Below are 21,125 nucleotides of genomic sequence, written 5' to 3'. Positions count from 1 at the left end.
GAAGGGCTGTGAACATCAAGCCTACCCAGGCGATTCATTTTTAAGCTGCTGTGAAGAATTGAAAGAGGCTGCATCAGAGGGTCAGCTGAACTGCTGGTTCACGGAAACCTCTCCCTTATTTGCTATTCCTGGAAGCTGTCATTGGGTGTCAGGCTGTGTGTGATAACTGAAGTGTTAATAAAGATGAAGTTGGCGATTTAATTTTATTGACAGACTGATCCTGCAGGAATAAGTGCAAAACCATTGTGTTAAACCAGGGTGGATCGTCAAATGGAGCCCACATTAATATCTGGGATGTAATCAGTCTCCAACAAATGATTTGACGTTGTGGCACAGGGACGGTCTTCCCCCTGCTGGCGCCCATGCTTCTCAGAAACCTCCTGGCCCCCTTCCCCACCTCCCTCGTCGCCCCAGACTTTTCCCTCCTCGTGTATTCTTCCACTTAGATCCATCATCAACCTGGGAGTGGGCTCCAAATTTTCACCACACCCTGGAGTCCACCTGCTTCTGAATTCCCGGTTTGGTTCTCTTCATGACCATTTTAGAAGATAGCACAGTACAGGCCCTTCAGCCCTCAATGTTGCGCTGACCTGTATATTCCTACCAAAGGAAAAAATGAAGCCCTTCCTATCTTGCAGCTCTACTTTTCTTCCATCCATGTGGCGGCCTATAAGAGTCTATTAAAAGCCCTTAATGTTCCAGCCTCCATCACCACCCCTGGCAAGGCATTCCAGGCCCCCACAACTCTCTGAGTAAAATAAAAACCTACCCCTGATATCTCCCCTATTCCTCCCTCACTCTGGTGTTTGCTACTCCCGCCCGGGGGAAAAGGGCGCTGACCAACCACCTTATCTCTGTCTCTCAGAATTTTGTCGATCTCTATTAAGTCACCTCTCATCCTTCTTTGCTCCAGAGAGAAAAGTCCCAGCTCTGCTAACCTTGCCTCATGAGGGATATTTCCCAATCCAGGCAACATCCTGGTAAAGCTCCCTTCCATACCTTCGACATCTCTTCCTATAATGAGGTGACAAGAACACAGCGTGGTCTCGCCAGAGATTTATAGAGTTGCAACATGACCTCTTGACTACTGAACGTTATCCCCTGATTTATGAAGCCCAGCATCCCATAGGCTTTCTTAACTATCCTATCAACCTGTGCAGTGACCTTGAGAGATGAATGGATTTGGACCCCAAGGTCCCTCTGTTAAGTTTTGACCATTAACCCTGCACTCAGCCTTCAGGTTTGTCCTTCCAATATACAGCACCTCACAATTATTCGGATTGAACTGCAACTGCCCTTTTTCCACCAACTCTGTGTACTGTCTATAGCCTTTTGTAACGTACAATAACCCTCAGCTCACAACTCCTCCAAACTTAGTATCATCTGCAACCTTATTGACCCATCCTTCCGCCCCCTTCATCGAGGTCATTTATAAAAATCGCGAGTGGGGGTCCAAGAGCAGCTGACCCCTCCCTCCGTTCTCATACTTAAGTGGAAACATCTTCTCTGTTTCTTGCCTAAGAAGCCCTTTCATGATCTTAAACCTTTTTATCAGCTGATGCTCACCCCCCCCCCTCACCCTTCTCTTTGTTAACAATGAAGCCTCTGCTTGTGTCTTCCAGCTGGGGATCCGAGCCTTTCATTCCCAGCTTTGCACCCAGCTGTTAAGTTCAGATCCAGCCGTTCCATTGCCTTTATTTTGTTCAGGACTGAATAGCTCTGGGAACAGCAGGGCAAGGATGTCCTTTCTCAAAGGGATTTAACTTTAAAGAAGTAACATTTTCAAGAGAAGGATAATTGTGCAGAAATGCCAGATAATCCTGGCAAGTAAGGCACACTCGTTTCGGAAGGAGGAACAGGGGAAGATCGAGTTTAGCCTTTGATCAGCATGGCCGCAACAAGATAATTAATTAGTTTTAATCCAATTCCCTGAAGGTTAATTATTGGTGAGGCCATTGATAGCAATGCCCCAACTCTTCTAGAAGTCTCTCCAGGTCTGTTACATCTACTTATCTGTCCTTCACCAAAAGATGTAGGGAATCTAGCAGTACATCATATCATTAGCCCTTTTTTACTCCGGCTGACCAGTAAATTGGCCGCTCAAAGAAGCCGCTTTTGCCGTTCACACTGCATCCTTTCACGCTCACCACCAGGCATCCTAGGGGAGAGGGATGCTTATCCTCAAGACTTTGTCCCTGGATGGTCCATGTCCCTTTCACACTGGACTAATTTGGCACACAGGTGCCAGATGATCCTGGCGATGATACACCCTACCTAGGTGCTCCATCACCGGGGTGAATTGATGCCTGCGCGCTGATTTGGGAGCATTCACACTGGCCCCTTAACCGATACAATGGCTGTTAAACACTAGGATAAGGTGCCAGCATGAAATGGGCTGTCATCACCACCCTCCGCATAGTATAATACCCTATCTCGGCAGGGCTCAGGCCGGAAGGGTTGGCTACATCCCTTTGGTTCCTAAGGATGCTGCATGACCTGCTGAATTTCTCCAGGCACTTGCATGCTGCAGTCACTGCATCTGCAGACTTGCATTTCTTTGAGAAAAAAACGCTTAAAAAATTTAAATTTAGACATACAACATGGAACAGGCTGTTCCGGCCCACGAGCCCGTGCCGCCCAATTGATCTACACCCCCGGCAAGTTTTGAATGGTGGGAGGAAACCAGAGCACTGTGGGGGGGCGGGGGGGTCCCACCCAGACGTACACTGCGGGTTTTGAACCCTACTCTAAAGACGTTGTGCTAACCGCTACACCACTCCTTTCCCATTTAACAGTATAATAGTGTTGCCATCAGTACAGCCCCTTGTTACTTTCCTTCTAACCCTGCGGCAGCCTTCAGTAACACACTTCTGTCAGTTTGATGTCAGCCTCTGCACTCCCTCTGATACGGTGGCACACCCTTCAGCAATGCCTCTCTGACAGAGCAATAATACCACCCTTATTACCTCTCCCCCCACCCCAACAGTGTGGCCCACTTCCTCCACCCTGGCCCACTTTCAGTGTTATTCCTCCCTCCATTACCAGCCCTCCTTCAGGGTGTTATGGCCCTCAGTACTTCTCCGATGGTTGAAGTTTATTGTCACGTGTTGTAAGATGCAGTGATAAAGTATGTTTTGCAAGCAGTCCAGCTGGGCATCCCACCCCCTAGTGCAGCAAATAAGACATTGTTCAGAGTTAGAGGGATGGCTGGTTGGGTGGGAGTGAAGGCCACATAATGGAATCTGATAATGGCTCGAGAGGAACTTCACTGGGGAATCATCTTCCTGATCAGAGGGTGGTGATGAAAGTGGGGCGAGCCATTTAATATGTTATCTACTGTTCCAACGCAACAGGGGGTACAAATAGTCACTGGAGGTTTAAATTTAAATGTAGACTTACAGCACGGTAACAGGCCCTTTCGGCCCACAAACCTGTGCCGCCCAGTTGCTCCCGATTGACCTATAACACCCATACCCTTTGAAGCACCCAAATAGACATGGGGGTGGGGGAGGGGGGGGGTGTAAGTCCATATTCCTTCCACACAGTGCGGGATTTTAACCATCAAGAAAAGAAATTGATGGCTTGAGAACAGATCGCTTATTCCTTGAAGAAGAGCTCTCAGTCCTGAAATGTCAACCATCTACCTTGATCTCCTATGGACGGCTGAGTTCCTGCAGCGTTTCGGTGCACTCTCTTAACTTTTGTCTGCAGAGTCCATTCAGACCATCAGTGCTCACTTTTCTGGAGCCGGACTTGAAACTTCCTGACTCTGAAGCAGGAGCACTACCCGCCAAGCCGCAGCTAGCGACCAGGAGCTAGCGCGGACGTCCTCATTGAAAGCGGCACCTTCGTGGAAAGCTTCCGTACAAGTGACTTGCTTAAAAGCCAGGCAGGTGGTTATTGAGGGAACAGTAAAAGAATGAACTCCCAACAGAGAAGCAGACCTATAAAGATACCCATTCTGGGCTCACACTGCATTTACAGCTGAAGATATTTTTGCCACAGGGTTCAGGCTCGTGATGTGCGTGGTCTCTGACCCTGGATTCCAACTTTGTTACTGGCAGCAGATCCAGGATGTGGGACTGGTTGCAGAGAAAGCACATCCACTGAATTTAAACAGTGAGAGGCAGCCTAGTCCTGTTTACTTAAGCATTGGGAAAGATTTAATCTTGGGAGTAAGTGAGGGCGGGGAGGGGGGGGGTATGTAAGAGGTAAGTTCTTCACACAGAGAGGGGTGGGTGTGTGGAGCGCGCTGCCGACAGCGATGGTGGAGGCAGGAACAATAGGATCTTTTAAGAAACTATTAGATAGGTGCATGGAACTGAGAAAAACGCTACAGGGAAATTCTAGGCAGAGTAGGTCAACGCAACACTGTGGGCCATAAGGCCTGCACTGTGCTGTATACGTGTGGGCATTTTACTCCGATTAATCAAACATTAAGAGTCGGGTCAGCTACCGTCCCATGACACAAAGAGCCAGGACTGTGAGCATGAAGGAGTGGGGAAGGAGAGGTTCGTAGATTAGATATTGGGTGGAAGGCATTAGATTTTGAACAAGGCATGATGCAAGGTGAGGGTGAACGGTCTTGAACAAGCATCCGTGGGTGGAAGTTGTTAATGGCAAGTTAAAATGGCTTGTTTGGTGATGGTGGGGGAGAGGGGGTAAAACTGTGGCTCAGTCAGCTAGACAAGCACTTAGCAGGAGTTAAACCTCAGGGGTAATTGGGCATCATGGGTTATATGGGCCAGAAGAGTCTTCTACCCTGCTGTATCATTAACATTTTAAAATAAATTATGGCATGATCATTCTTTTTAATTTAGACATGCAGGATGGTAACAGGCCATTTCGGCCCATGAGCTCGTGTTGCCCAATTACACCCAATTATAATCCCTGGAACAGTGGGAGGGAACTAGAATCTCCAGGGTAAACCCACATGGACATGGGGAGAACATAAAAACGCCTTACAGGCAGTGCAGGATTTGAACCCCGCTGTAAACGCCAGCCATGCCGTGGAGCATGAGCCTTGGTTCCTTTAGAGTTCAAGGAGACAATTGGCACCAGCCGTATCATGGCAGGCCAGCACAGATTGGACCCTGTCTTGTCGAGAGGCCGATCCTCAGACATCTGTTAAACAGGTGCAAGACGGCAAGCTATCTGGAAATGCACAGCAATGGTGAGGAGTGACAATAGGCAATAGGAGCTGGAGTAGGCCCTTCGGCCTGTCGAGCCAGCACCGCCATTTTACAGATCATGGCTGATCACTACCATCAGTACCCCTTTCCAGCCTTATCCCCATAACCCTTAACTCCTTTGCCCACTAGAGTCTTATCTAACTCTCTTTTGAACATAATCAGCGAATCTGCCTCTACCACCCTCTGTGGCAGAGCGTTCCACAGATTCACACTTCTCTGGGTAAAAAAATGTTTTCTCATCTCCGTCCTAAAGGGCCTACCCTGTATTCTTAAACTATGCCCTCTAGTCCTCGTCTCCCCCATCATTGGGAACAAGTAATCCGACTTCACCCTGTCTATCCCCCTGATGATTTTGTATACCTCAATCATGTCCCCCCTCATCCTTCTAAACTCCATCGGATATAAGTCCAGTTTTTCTAGCCTTTCAGCATATGTCAACCCCGCCATCCCTGGAACTAACCTTGTAAATCTGCGCTGCACACCCTCTATAGCTAGTATGTCCTTCCTCAAAATTGGAGACCAGAACTGGACGCAATACTCCAGGTGAGGTCTTCGGGAGCCGATGAAAATGGACAGCATGGATAGCGCATCAATATCGCAGTGCCAGCGACCCGGGATCTAATCCTGGGCCGACGGAGATGAGCTTGTATGTTCTCCCCGTGACCTGCGTGGGATTCCTCCAGGTGCTCTCGTCTCCTCCCACTCTCCAAAAAAATGCACAGGTTGATTTGTGTATTTGTGCAGCAGAAGCTCGTAGGCCAGGAGGGCTGAATCTCTAAAGGGCCAGAGGCGCCAGGAAGTCAACAGCTTCACCTACCTGGGCAGCATACTCTCTCGCGCAGTGAACATAGACGCTGAGGTCAACAACAAGATAGCCAAAGCCAGCGCCACCTTTGGGAGACTCCGTGAAAACGTCTGAGAGTGGAGAGGACTCAGCCTTACCACCAAGCTGAAAGTCTACTGTGCAGTGGTCCTTACTACCCTCCTTTACACCAGCGAGACCAGGACTGTCTACAGCAGACGCGCCAAACAGCTCAACCACTTTCACCTGAGCTGTCTCCAGAGACTCCTCCACATCAGGTGGCAGGACAAAGTCCCTGACACGGCAATCCTGGAACGTGCTGGGCTCTGCAGCGTCTACACCCTTCTGCTGAAAGCCCAAGCCAGGTGGGCTGGACACGTGGTCAGAATGCCAGACAGCCGATTGCCTAAGCAACTGCTGTACGGAGAACTGTGTCAGGGCAAGCGTTCAGTCGGGGGGAGGGGGTGGGGCAGAAGAAACGTTACAAAGACTGCCTCAAAGCATCCCTCAAAGGCCTGGGTGTCGACATCAACACGTGGGAGACCCTTGACCTCGACCGTCCAGCTTGACGCAGCAAGATCAGCACAGGAGCCCGTAGCTGAAGTCAGGCACCTCATCGAGGCGCAACAAAAGCATGCTGTGTGCAAGGCCTGAGCAGCATCTCCTGCCATGTTAGCACCCACTCACTTGTGCACCACATGTGGGTGAGCCTTCAGGGTCCAGCTTGGCCTCACCAGTCACCTCCGGACCCACAGCCAAATCTCCCATTTGACTTTGGTTATGGTCATCTTCGACTACAAAGGATGAACAACAACAACAAACTCTGCAAAATAAGGCAGAAGAGAAAGAGCTAGATGGGGCGGAGGAGAACGTATTTGCAAAACCTGATTTATGAGGTGAGACATAGTGCAGTTGAAAATCAAAAACAGGGGCTAGCATTCACTGTGGATTTGAGGGGGAGCGCCATTGCAGTTGCACCTCTCCGTGCTCGAAGTTCGCACTTCACGCTCGCGCGGCAGTGATGCATGCACGAGCCGAACATCTTTGTGGTGAGGACTTGGGGATGCGGGAATGCGATTCATTCTCAATCAGCAGCTGAGGTCTGATACAGCCAACTGAGGTCTCTGCACTGAAGATGGGAGCTGAAAATCAAACACACTTGCAGCTGAAGGTGACTTTGATGGCATCGCCTGTGTTCCTGTGACCATGTTGGCCTTCGCTCCCTGGAGAATCCAGCCTGTGATCTGAACACCAAGCCCTTTCATTCGTATGCCCACATAAAACCGCGCAATCAGAAGCACTTCAGCGCTGCTGCTCCCACTCCTGTCTGCCGTAGCAGACAACAGTCTTTAGATGTGTGTCAGATTGAAAATGCATCTCAGGAAGATAGCTCCTCTTTACACATTCCCTTGCGATTAAGGACGACTTATTTCCATTTCAGTTTTTCATGGCTTTTAATGTGGCCTCTGTGAAACTGTGCTATAATAAAACAAAGAGCAGAACACAGCAAAACCAATGAGCTTACAACCAACTTTATTGTATCATTCCAGTGGGACTGAGAAAATAGTGCAACTCATTCTCTGTACCTATCCCTACTCACTCATGCAGCATTTTGGTCTATCTTGTATAGTACATCTGTCGGGGGATACATGCAGTTTCAAAAGTCAATTGTACAGATTAATTGAAGCTGATTGTTTTAGTTTTTCATTAACATCCATCCTTGTGGTTTTTACAGATATCCAAGGTTAATGAATTTTTATTAATCTACAGATGAAGGAGGCCCTTTTCCTGTAATATTTGACATTCTTGCTTTGCACATAATTTATATAGTTCTTTGGACCAATGCCTAGCACCTAATATCCTGAACACGCCTGAGATTGTCTGATCTCAGAGACTAAGCAGGCTGAGGCCCGGTTGGTACTTGGAGGGGACACTGCCCTGGGAACACCAGGTGCTGTAGGTTTCTGTGAGGGGTGCTGGACAAAGTGGCGACTCTCTGTCTGCCTTAGGGTAGACAAAGGTTAAGGAATTTCATGTTTGTTACATTCTGAGTGCAGTATTATGTGACAGTAATGGAATCTTTACCCTTAAGTGCAGTCTTACATATTTTTCACTAATTGGCAATCTAATGTTTTGCTCTTCCGGTCCGTCACAGTTTCTGTGATAAATCATCTTTTCTTTTACCAGAGACATCCTGGACAATGCCATAAATTCATATTTCCAACCTGTCCAAGGCTGCGATGCCATCCTGGACAATGCCATTACCTTATATTCCCCACCTGTCCAAGGGTGCAATGTCTTTGCAACTGAGAGCTACTTAGCTGTATACTATACTAAAATGTTAACTTTTTGTTAACCTACTTACTACAGCAGAAGCCCCATAATACTTCACACCTCTGAGTGGGGAGTTCAGATTCCGATTTATTGTCAGAGTACAGATATGACATCACACACACCCCTTGATTCTTTTTCCTGTGGGAACAGCAGAATTACCATTTGCTGGTTGTGCAAAAGTAAACTGAACTCAACAAACGAAAACAAACTGTGCAATACAGAGAAAAAAAAATCAATTAAGTGGATGTCAGAGTCCTTAAATGAGTCCTGGGATGAATTTGTCATCGAGGAGTCTGATGGTGGAGGGAGAGCAGCTGTTCTGGTGAGCCTTGTGGCACCTACACCTCTTTCCTGATGGCAGCAACGAGAACAGAGCGTGTGCCGGTGGTATGGATCCTTGATGATCACTGCTGCTCTCCAACGGCAGCGTTCCCTGTCGATGTTCTCGACAGTGGGTAGGGTTTTGCCTGTGATGTCCAGGGCTGTGTCCACTACTTATGAAGGGTTTTATGGTCAGGGATATTGGTGTCTCCATACCAGACCATGAAGCAGCTGGTCAGCGCACTTTCTACTATATATATCTGTAGAAATTTGCCAGGGTTTCCGATGTCATACCAAACCTCCCCAAACACTTGAGGAAGTAGAGGTGCTGATGTGCTTTCTTCACAATGCCATTGGTGAGTTGGGTCCAGGAAAGATCCTCTGAGGTAGTGATTCCCAAGGATCAAAATGTGCTCACCCTCTACCCCTCTGATCCCCCAATGATCACTGGATTGTCCACCTTGTGAGCTCAACCATTCCTTCCAACACAATGCAGGGTGCCCCTGGTGTGTGGTCTACTCAATACCATCCTGACATCTCCTTCTGTATCCTAGATTCAGGTGACAGTACCCCACATCATCAATGGTGACAGTGAACATTTCGAGCACCCTCCCTAAGGATCCCATGGGAACGAGTGGCTAATCATTCATTTAAAAGAGTCCATCCTGTCTCCAGGAACCCTGTGATCATATAGTTTGCTGCTTCCATGTTTCAAAGTAACAAAGAATTTTCTTTTCTAACACACTAATCAAACTCAAGATGTTCCCAGCTATCAAAGAAGCACTTTTTTTGAGGCACACTTGTGTTGTAAAGTAGCAATTGGTGAGGCAGCAAGATTCCATCAATGGATGTAACACCAGCTGTTGGCCCAGGACGCCCAATTCTTCACACATTTCCATGATATCTCAATACACCAACTTGCTGGAGAAACTCAGCAGGTCATGCAGCAGTAAAGGGAAACCAACATTTCCGGTCAGGTACAGGAGCTAGGGTTAAGGTAATACCTGACGAAGGGCCCAGGTCTTAAATGTTGGATAGCCTCCACTTCCAACAGATGCTGCTGAGTTTCTCCAGCTCGTTCATGTGGCGCACTTGACCCCGGCACCTACACATGTTCCTGTGTAAGTCACCGTGATATTTCTTACAGATGGTTTCTCTTCTGGGGATGTCACCTGAAATTCGGTCTGCCAGGACAATACAAGGTACTTGGTGCCATGCGAATGGTCCCACTGTATCTTGCTGGAAAATTTCAATAACACGAGCAAGTGGACTATCGTGAACCTGAGCTAGCTCCAACTTCAAATGCAGCATGCTTCACTTATCAAAATGTGCAGCGTTAAAGAAAAGCAAATACCTGTATACCACTGTGGATCTGTGACGCTTATGCACGCACACAAAAGCTTGCTAAAATTTTTAAAGTTTGAGAGTTTTTGAGAAGTCCAGATTCTCGGATTGTCTGGATTTCTGGCATCTGGAATTTTGGACCTACCATGAATTGCAATTCTGTGCAAGACCCTTGCATGGAATGTCACTGAAAATAGCTGATGAGGGAAGGCACTAATGATGCAGATTCACCTAGCCCTAATTAATCCCTTCATCCGCCAGCCATTTGCAGCACATATCGACAGTTAACAACTTGATTTACCTCAAAACATCAAGCACGGAAGCAAATTGAAGCTTCTTGGAACATTTGGAGTCTGGGACCAGTGATGGTTAGCTTCCAGAGAGGTGATTTGTAACTTGGCTGTGTTAGCTTGTGCTCTGTAAATCAACAAGAATAAAGACAGCCATTAATAACTGCAAGCAGGAACTCCTGCTGTGGAGACCCATGAGAATGTGGGTCTCATGTCCACAGAGTGATGCGGGCATTTTTCTCCCTCTTCCTTCTCTGGGAGGTTCAAGTCACATAATACGTAATTTTCATCATACACTTCAACTTTTATATGGCAAAGAGCTGTCGTGAGCAGTGCCCGGTGCCCCTAACAATAGATGCAAAAGAGAGTCCCTTCCGAGTCACTGAGTGTCCGTGGATTCACTTCCGGCAGCCTCTGCAGCCACACAAGTTCCAGCTCGACCACCCAAGCTCCAGATCTAAACCTGCGACGCGACCAGGAAGCCTTCAGCGCCCGAGGCCCGTATTGACCCCAGGTTCCGATTACCTTGCTCCAACAGTTCGCAGCCTCCTCGAATCCTGCAATGGCCAGTCGCCAGCAGCCCGCGGCCCGGCAGACTTCCAGGATTTGGGAACAACGTACTTCCACTCAGTGGTCGTGGGATTTCAGAGGGATGATGACATTCCCCCCCCACCCAGGTGTGATCTCAGGAGAAGCAGGGGAAGGTGGTTAGGTAGCTCAGGAGGAAGAGCGCTCCAACTGCTGGACCTCTGATGAATGGGCTCACCGATCTGCACATTGGTTCCTGGATGCTGGTTCTCCATTTTCATTGGTTTAGAGCTCCCTTTAAATTGATAAGGGTGTTGCAGTGTCCCCTGGTAACCTCTCGCTGTGATGGATCTCTGAGTAGAGTATTTGTAGAAAAAACACCCCCCCCCACCCCCACATTGAGAAGGAGAAGCATGGGAGACGACTCTACAGGGAAAGTGAGCACTGCAGAGAACCAGCAACGCGGTTGAAAATACTTACCCAGGTTGCAGGCCTCTCCACGGTTAAAGGGCCCACGCAGGCTGCGGGGCTGCTGGGGACTGGCTCGTGGGAGCCAGGTATTCGAGAGGACGCAAAGGGGAAGAAGGGCATCGGGCAGTGAAGGCTTCCTGATTGCACCGGAGGTTTGGATCTGGAGCCATGGTGGCCGATGGCTTGAACAGAAGGGTCTGTGCGGCAGCGGGAGGCGAATCCACGACACTCGGGACTCTCTTTCCCTTATTGTGAGAGGCGCTGGGCAATGCCCATGGTGGCTCTTTGTTTGCCTTACGGCAGGGCAGGTTAAAGTATATTACATTTTTAATGTATTATTATGTACAGTGAAAGGAACCTTGTACCTTTCAAGGAGACTGATGTTAGACCTATGACTTCCCAAAGATTCCATCTGAGTGTAATTGGAACCTTGACCCTGGGAATGTTGGCCAGGGAGAGGAGAAAAACTGATTTGTAAATCCCCGCCCCCCCCAATGGATTTTGTTGGGGCGTGACTGGGAGTTCATCTTGAGTGCTTTCTAGTGCGTGTCCTATGAAGATTATGTCTTCGAAGTATTAGAGGAGAGTCGTGATTCTTACTTCTTAGTAAGCCTTGAGCTTTTTGCTGGGGTCATGTTTTGGCCTTTGATCTTTTCCTTCAATGGCTAATGGCTACTGGATATGGCTGTGATACCACAGGGATCAGTTCTGCATTATAAATTGATTGAACTGACCACCTGCTGAGCCGCTGAAAAGGACAGTTAAGGGTCAGGAATATTGGTATGGCCCTGAAGTCTCATTCAGTGAAAGTAACAGGTTATTTTACCTCCAGAGCCAGATGGGTTTTTATGACAATCTAATAGTTCTGCAGTCTATTAATTTCTCTTCCAGACTTATTTAATTAACAGAGCTTAAATCTGCCAGCTGCCATTCAGGGATTTGAACTCGCGTCTTCGGATCATTGGTCCAGGATAATGGACGATTACCACAGCAATTAACCACAATGCCTTTCAGTCACTGGAGTGGCGTTGGTTTTTTTAAGAGTCAATTAATTAATGCGGCTCTCTTTTCCTGCAGTCCAACAAACGTTTCCTTTCCCAGTATTTGCCATCTCCCTTCTGTAAGTTGAGTTTGAAATCTCCGTCCGCTGCCCTTTTCCATGGTCGGGCAATGCAGTGCAACTCGTACCTTGCTGCAACGAAGCATTCTCCGCGCTTTCCAGTTCCTTTCCGACTGATCACGAACTCCAAACCCTTTCATTGTTTTGTGCTTTGTGATGTGCGCATTTCTTGATGCGCTGAGTATTTCAGCGAACACGAGAAATAGGAACAGGAGTCGGCCATCCGGCCTGTTGAGCCATTCAATGAGATCACGGCTGATCTGATGATCGGTTCATCTCCATCGACCTACCTTTTCCCCATATCCCTTAATTCCCCTACGGTGTAAAAATCTGTCTTAAGGTTGAGGAACAGGAATATGCAAGGCGTCTCACTGAATCATGTGCCTCTCACTTATACCTTGACCAAGAGTTCAGTCCCGAAATGTTGGTTACCCTTCACTTCCTGTGGGAGCAGCTGAGTTCCTCCAGCGCTATTAGGTAATGGACGCACCCCGGCAATTGCAGATATTCTTGTTATTCCCCTCTCCAACTCTCTCAGCCTTCCCTGCTGGTGCTCATACGCATCGCAACAAGGGTCAAACATTCAGAAGCATTGGTCACAAAAGTCTGCCCAGGCTGTGATTGCAGTTAAAAAAAAACCCAGAGGTGCTGGAGGAGCTCAGCAGGTCTCTCAGCATTTATCAGATGCTGCTAGACATGCTGCTGTGCGGCCTAGTGGGCCAGAAGGGCCTGTTACTGTGCTCCATCTCTAAATTTAAAAACTTTTAAAGATAAGAGTGATTGACATATTAACGTTAATAACGATTTCTCCTCTCCACAGTTTGCATACACATCTTCAATCTTTACAAATAATGTATCCTTGGTTTGTAAGGGCACCGCTTGGTTTGAGGATGGTGTCACCCCCCCCCACTTCTGTCTATCTCTCTCCCACTCTCTCTCTCTCTCTCTCCCTTTTTCTCTCTCCCTTTTTTTTCTCTCTCTCTCTCTCTCTCCTCTCCTTTTTTCCCTCTGTCTCCTTTCACAGACCCAGAATCAATTCCCACCTCTCCTCATATCAAATCCAATTAACACCCTGTTGGTCTGGACCCCTCCCCCCTCTCTTATTCAGACACTGCCTGCTTTTTTTGGGCTCAGGCCCACAACGTCAGTCATTTTTAAAAAAAAATAAATTTTTTAAATTTAAATTCAGACCTACAGCATGGTAACAGGCCATTTTGGCCCTCGAGTCCCTGCCTCCACCGGTACATTTCGATGGTGGGAGGAAACCAGAGCCCCCCCCCCGAGGAAAATTCACGCAGACACGGGGAAAATGTCCAACTCCTTAGAGAGTCCGTGGGATTCAAACCCCGGTCCTGGTCCCTGGTGCTGAAAAGGCGTTGCGTTAAGCCAACCATGCAATCCCCTACATATCTTTGCCTCCTGTGGACGCTGAGTTCCTCCAGCATTTCTGTGTGTCGTCACGACAATCAGAGCGTCTAAAGACTATTTCACCTATTTCAATCGAATCTTGGCTTGCATCCTCCGCTATCTCCTCCGGACCAGTTCTGAGATACATTTGTCATCTCCTAACTCTTTTGATATTCTTTCGAACACCACTAGAAGGACCTCAGCAACTAGTACTCTCTCTGCCAATTTTATCAGCTGTTTCTCCACCATCCCAGTTTGAAACGTCAGGTTTGTTTAGTGACGTTAACTCTCGAGCTCTGTCATGTGGCGTAAACCCTCTACGTCTGGCTGGAGTCAGGACATTGTTTTTTTTTTGTTGCCTCAACTGCATCTCTCTTGCCGTCTCCTCAAGATCCTGCTGTAACGAAGCTCCTGCACATTTTGAATCTTTACGCCTTGGTCCCTCCGCAGGTGGACAACCTTCCATGGAATGTGTCGTCTTGTAGTTTGGCAAAAGAATTGCTAATGGACTCCCGATTGTCAAATCCTTGAACCCCTGTAATGATTGTTTCTGCAATGCTTCCTTGACAATTCTCACATCGACTGATCTCTCGTCTGCACCATTTGACTTGGGATACGATGATAATATGCCAAGCTCTTGGATTGTAACTGTCGGAGTACAGAAGGATGAGGGAGGACCACATGGAGGCATTTTGAATCCTGAAAGGCCTTGATGGAGTAGATGTGGCAAGATTGTTTCCCTTGGCAGGGGAGTCTAGGACAAGAGGGGACGATTTTGGGATGAAAGGGTATCAATTTAAAACTGAGATGTATAAGATTGTCTTTAGTCAGATGGTCGTAAGGCTGTGGAACTTGTTGCCACAGCCAGCCATGAAAATGTGGTTGTCGGGTGTATTTAAAGAAAAGATTGATGGGTGTTTGATTAGTCAGGGCATCAAGGATTAGAGGGAGAAGGCCGGGAAGTGGGGCTGAGTGGGAGAATGGATCAACTCATGATTAGAATGGTGGAGTAGACTCGATGAGCTGATTGGCCTAGTTCTGCTCCTATATCTTGTGAACTGGTGATTTTAATTCATAAAAAGCTAAAGTAAAAAGAAACAAGATTGAGAACAGTTGGTCTAAGAATTTGCAATCCTCGGTACAGAAAAACAGATCTCAATTTTTTAATACCTCAGTCCTCTTTACAGACAACACACTTCATTTTAATATCTTCCAGCAGTGATCTGTGTGCTCTCTTTGCAAGGTCTCATTGGCCATTTTTGCTTCTACTAAGGTTGCTTTCCCTGTCTCTATGACTTCGTCCCACTTCAATGTTCAGTAAAATCCCTGTAAATTGGAATTCAAGCAATTGGCAACCTCAAGCATCCAGTAAAAATAAATCTTGGAAAATAAACGGGTTAAAAAAACCTAAGTTTAAAATTGGCGCACCTCAGCGTTAGTTTTCCATTCACGCAACACACAGACTGTGTTGCGACGCATATAATGGTTGCCACGAACTGGCCCTGCTTGTCACGCACGGTCAGTGGGGCAGCTGCGGCAAAAATGGCATCGCGGGACCTTCTCTTCTGGTCCCAACCAGAATAGTGCGTTTGTGCTTACGTCACCGTGACGTAAATTCCAGAAGGCGAGGGGGCGGGCCAGACATGCCTTAAAAGCTGCAGCGTGAACTTCAAAGTAAATCGGTTGTGCTAAACGAGCTCACAGCCTATTGTCTCAGTCTTTTTGCAGCGCTCGCGCACAAACCCGCTACAACTCAAGAAAACCAGAAAGCTCGCTTATCCGGAATTTACCACAGGTGCCAAATACCAGGCGTTTTACTGTACTTCCAGCCCAAGTTAACTTCCTTATTGCCTTGACCACGAGGGGTTGCAGACTCTGGGGAAGCAGAGGACACCAGAAATGGGAGAAAGCACAGAAAACCTGGAGGGACCCAGCAGAGCTCACAGTCTCCGTGGGAGGTAAAGATGTTTCAGGCCTGAGCAAGTATGTTCAATATATCTTTACCTTCCATGGTCGCTGCGAGACCTGCTGTGTTCCTCCAGCATTTCCGTGATTTTCCAACAATCACAGCGTCTGCAGAATATGGTGTTTCACACCAGAAACAGGGAGAATATCCCCTGCCACTGAGAAAGAGTAGCTGAGGAGATGACCACACAGGAGAGTGACCACAGCACCAGCCATGGGCCAGAAGGGCCTATTACCTTGCTGTAACTCTTCTTTTAAAAAATTTAAAATTAGAGTGATTCACATTAATAACATATTTTTCCTCTGAACAGTTCATCAATATATAACCATATAACCATTACAGTACAGAAACAGGCCATTTCGACCCCTCTAATCCACTCCGATTTAAGTCAAACTCCACTAGGCCCACCTACCCGCTCCCTGCCCATAACCCTCCAACCTCCCTCACATCCATGCACTCATCCAACCTCCTCTTAAATGACAAAATTGACCCTGCTGCAACCATCTCTTCCAGACGGTCATTCCACTCAGCCACCACTCTCTGAGTGAAGAAGATTCCTCTCATGTTACTTCTAACATTTTGCCCCCTAACCCTTAACATGACCCCTCATTCCAACCTCTCCTACCCTCAAGAGGAAGAGCCTATACACATCTACTCTATCTATCCCCCTCATTATTTTAAATACCTCTATCAAATCCCCCTTCAACCTTTTACACTCCAATGAATAAAGACCCAGTCTGCTCATTCTTTCTCCATATTCTTCAACCTGCAATCCAGGCAACATTTCAGTAAATCTTTTCTGCACCCTCTCCACCTTATTGATATCCTTCCTATAATTTGGAGACCAGAACTGCACACAATATTCCAAATTTGGCCTCACCACTGCCTTGAACAGTCTAACATCACCTCCCGGCTCCTAGATTCTATGCATTGATTTATAAGGCCTTGTCTTTGATCTTTGGTTTGTGAGCTCCACTTGATTTAAGGAAAGTGACATTCCTTAATTCAATCAAATCTTGGCTTGCATCTTTGGTCATCTCCTCTGGATCAGTTCTGAGATACATTTGATGTTCTTCCAAACACCACAGCAACTGGTACTCTCTCTGCCAATTTTATCAGCTGTTTCTCCACCATCCCAGTTTGAAACGTCAGGTTTGTTTAGTGATGCTAACTCTCGAGCTCTGTCATGTTGTGGAAACCCTCTACGTCTGGCTGGAGTCAGGACATTGTTTTTTTTGTTGCCTCAACTGCATCTCTCTCGCCGTCTCCTCAAGATCCTGCTGTACGAAACTCCAGCACATTTTGAATCTTTACGCCTTGGTCCCTCCGCAGATGGACAACCTTCCATGGAACGTGTTACTTTATAGTTTGGCAAAAGAATTGCTAATGGACTCCCGATTATCAAATCCTCGAACCCCTGTAATGATTGTTTCTGCAATGCTTCCTTGACAATTCTCACATCGACCGATCTCTCATCTGCACCATTTGACTTGGGAGATGATGATAATATGCCAAGCTCTTGGATTGTAACCGTCGGAGTACAGAAGGATGAGGGAGGACCACATGGAGGCATTTTGAATCCTGAAAGGCCTTGAGAGAGTAGATGTGGAAAGATTGTTTCCCTTGGCAGGGGAGTCTAGGACAAGAGGGGACGATTTTAGGATAAAAGGCTATCAATTTAAAACAGAGGTGCAGAAAAATATCTTTAGTCTGAGAGTTATAAGACAGTGGAACCTGTTGCCACAGCCGGCCGTGGAAATGAGGTTGTTGGGTGTGTTTAAAGCAGAGATTGACAGGTATTTTATTAATCAGGGTATCAAGAGTTATGGAGAGAAGGCCAGGGAGTGGGGCTAGATCAGCTCATGATTAGAATGGTGGAACAGACTCGATGGGCCGATGGGCCTACTCCTGCTCTGAACTCTTGGGATCTGATTTTGTTTCATAAAGTGCTGAAATAAAAGAGAACAAGATTGAGAACAATGTCTGAGAATTTGGATTCCACAGTACAGGAAAACAGATCTTAATTCTTTCATAACTCAGTCCTCTTTACGGACAAGCATTTCATTTTAATATCTTTCCAATGACGAGTTCAGTCCCCTCCCAGCAATGATCGGTGTGTTCCCTTTACAAGGGTCTCATTGGCCATTTTTGCTTCCCCTGTCTCTATTGACTTTGTCCAATTTCCATATTCAGTAAAATCCCTGTTTATCCAGAATTTATAAAGCAACCGGACAACCTCAAGTATCCGTTAAAAAGAAATCATGGAAAATAAACGGGTTAAAAAATACAGAAGTTTAAAATTGGCCGTTACTTCTCCATCCATGCAATATGCATTCTTAAACAATCTGTAAACTCCACTTATCCAGTATGTACCAATCCCCATAGGGACTGGATACCAACGGTTTTACTGTACTTTAAGCCCACATTAACCTCCTTGTGGCAGCACCACAAGGGGTTTCAGACTCGGTGGGGGGAGCAGCAGAACCTGCTGAGGTCATCCAACATTTCTCTGTTTTTCCAATAATCACTGTGTCTGCAGACATTCGTTTTTCACACCATGCACGGGTAGAACATCCCCCTCCCTCCCCCCCCTCCGCCGCTAAGAAGGTGACAAAGAGGAGACAGGCCTACGGGACGTTAACCACACCAGCAAACCAGCGAGGGGCTCTGCAGCTGAGGGACCCCACACGAGCTGTGGGCTGAGGGCGACTCACGGTCGGGGAACCCCACACGGGCCGCAGGCTGCTGGACACCGTGAATTGATGTCGGAGTTGGGATTCAAGAGGGATTCCTGCGGGCAAGGAGAGCCCCGAAGGGTCCTGGGCGCTAAAGGCTCCCTGATCATGTCAGAGATTTGGATCTAGAGCTCGGGCTGCCTGCGGTTTGAACAGGAGACTGTGTTGCCACAGAGGCTGGAGGCAAATCCATGGACACTCGGAGCCCTAAGTATCTCTTTTGCTTCTCTTTCTCTCATACTCTAAGGGGCACCGGGCGACATTAACGACGACTCTGCCTTACAGCAAGCAGAAGTTAAAGCTTATCATGTATGTTATGTTTTTAATGTATTACAATGTGACAATAAAGTAAATCTTGAACCTTGTTTTTGTTGTAAATGCCCTGCTTTTTTTGAGTTGTGTTGCGTTTAGCGAGCCATTTAGTCTGTGAAAACGCTCTTTGTTGTTATTATGTCTCATCGACTGGGTTGTAATGAAAATAATCCATACCTTGTAGTATCTTAGCAATTGCTAGAAAATATAACCTACAGTCATGATTTCACGCTGTTGGACAATTTTGTATAGGGCAAAGCCTCATTGTTAAATACTTCTGACCCATATAAAGCTGAGACATGTCTATTTTTGGTGAAAACGTCATTGTTGCCAACTCTGCATTGAAACCTATTGAAGAAGGCTCACGGTTTATGGCTTCATTCATCCCACTCTCTCGCCACTGCCGTCTGCACTCACTTCGATCGCGATTGGTGGTGCTCGGTCACTCCAGCCTTTCCACACTGAAACTCAAAGTCCAACTCAAATGGAACAAGTCAAGGCTCAGGTGGATTGTTTCTATACCAAGCTTTGTAAGTACAGGTGACTTGTATTCCTTGAGCATTTCCACACATTTTCTCAATAGCACTTCTAAGTGTGAATTCGGAACATTCAGATGCCTTTTCCTCGACTCCTTCAGCCGATCTTTGTCCATCGCTGTTGTTCAATTAGTGTAATCAGGTGCATTCAAGTTCAATATTATCATTCAATTGTATGCGAATACTCGGGAACTCAGCATCCACAGGAGACTGATATATTGCCGACGTTTCAGGCCTGAGCCCATCTTAAAGGAATAAGCAGAATGCTAAAAAAAAACACCCAGGAAATTTCAGAATACAGGCAGGGGACGAGTCCAGGCCAACAAAAGGTGTTCATTAGAAGAGGTGAGATGGCTGGTATCAGAGGCACCAACTCTCAGGACAAGAATAAACTCCAGAGGGTTGTTAATTCAGCCTGCGACATCACGGGCACCAGACATCACCCCATGCAGGACATCTACATAAGGCGGCGTCTTAAAAAAGGCAGCCTCTATCCTCAAAGATCCCTCACCACCACCAGGCCATGCCCTCTTCGCTCTACTTTCGGGGAAAAAAGGTACAGGAGCCTGAAGATGAGCACTCAGTCGCACAAGGACAGCTTTTTTATTTTTAATATCTTATTTTGAGAATTTTCAATCAACATGCAGTCAAAACAAAGAATTATCAAAAAGAAAAGCATCGATATCGATGATATTAACCAAATAATATAAATCTCGATCCTCATGTCGATATTAAAGAAAGTGAGAATTAAGAGGAGTCAACGTGTGATTCAATTATTATTTTAAAAAATTCTAATAATATACAAACATGCAAATTCAATGACCTCATTGAACCAAAGGGAGAAAAAGATCACAGAGAGATAATAGAGAGAAAGAGAAACAAGAAAAGAGGGACCCCCCCCCCCGAGAAGCAAGAGGAAGAAAAGAGAAAGAATAAGAAAAAGAAAAGATTGGCTTCACCCCGGATAAACCCCGCTCCCATCAAGGGACAAATAACCTGACTTATCCAGGGTCCTCGGCGCTGTGAGCACCGAGGGGAAGAGACAGGAGGAGGGAATCATTAAGGATTTACCCCAAAGTACTTTAGGTATGAAATCTGTATTCTTGAAAATACATCCTACCTGTTTCTGAGGTTCTATGTGATTTTCTCATAAGGAACACAATGATACATTTCCATTTTCCAGTGGGCTAAACCTAATTGGGAATCTGATTTCCAAGTAACTGCTATGCATTTCTTAGTCACTGATAAAGCGAACTTAACAAATTTTAATTGATATTCTGACAGCCTCATTTTAGGTCTTACGTCTCCTAAATTCCCCAATATAAATAATTCAGATGCCTGAGAATATCGAATTCAGTAATTTTTTTTCCCAGGAAATTACCCAAATCTTCCCAGAAAGGCCTCACTTTAGGGCATGACCAGGTTGAAGTGCCTATTTCTTGACCACATCGAAAACATTGGTCTGGTATTTCTGATTTGAATTTATGTAACTTTTGTGGAGTGAGGTGTAGCTGATGCAAGAAGTTATATTGCAGAAGGCGATATCTTACATTAACCGTGTTGATCACGCTGTCCAGACCAGCAAAACGGATCGATTTATACACCCAAATCTGATTCCCACCTTTGTCTTGATTTGAAATAAAGTTTTTTTTTTGCTCCTCTTTCGAACCAGAGTCTCTATTTCGCTGCCCTGCGGCAAGATTAATGTTGGACCTAATTTGTCCCTTAAATAAAATCTTAACTGAAGATGGCAGAAAAAGATGTACT

General features: G+C 46.5%; 1 protein-coding gene across 1 annotated transcript in view; it reads left to right on the top strand.

Annotated features, from left to right (window-relative positions):
• LOC138748557 (voltage-dependent T-type calcium channel subunit alpha-1I-like) overlaps positions 1-21,125 on the top strand; it is a 283,178-nt gene that overhangs the window by 9,048 nt on the left and 253,005 nt on the right.

The sequence above is a fragment of the Narcine bancroftii genome, chromosome 13 (genome assembly GCF_036971445.1).
Source record: "Narcine bancroftii isolate sNarBan1 chromosome 13, sNarBan1.hap1, whole genome shotgun sequence".
NCBI lineage: Eukaryota > Metazoa > Chordata > Chondrichthyes > Torpediniformes > Narcinidae > Narcine > Narcine bancroftii.
This window is presented reverse-complemented; position numbering and strand designations above follow the sequence as displayed.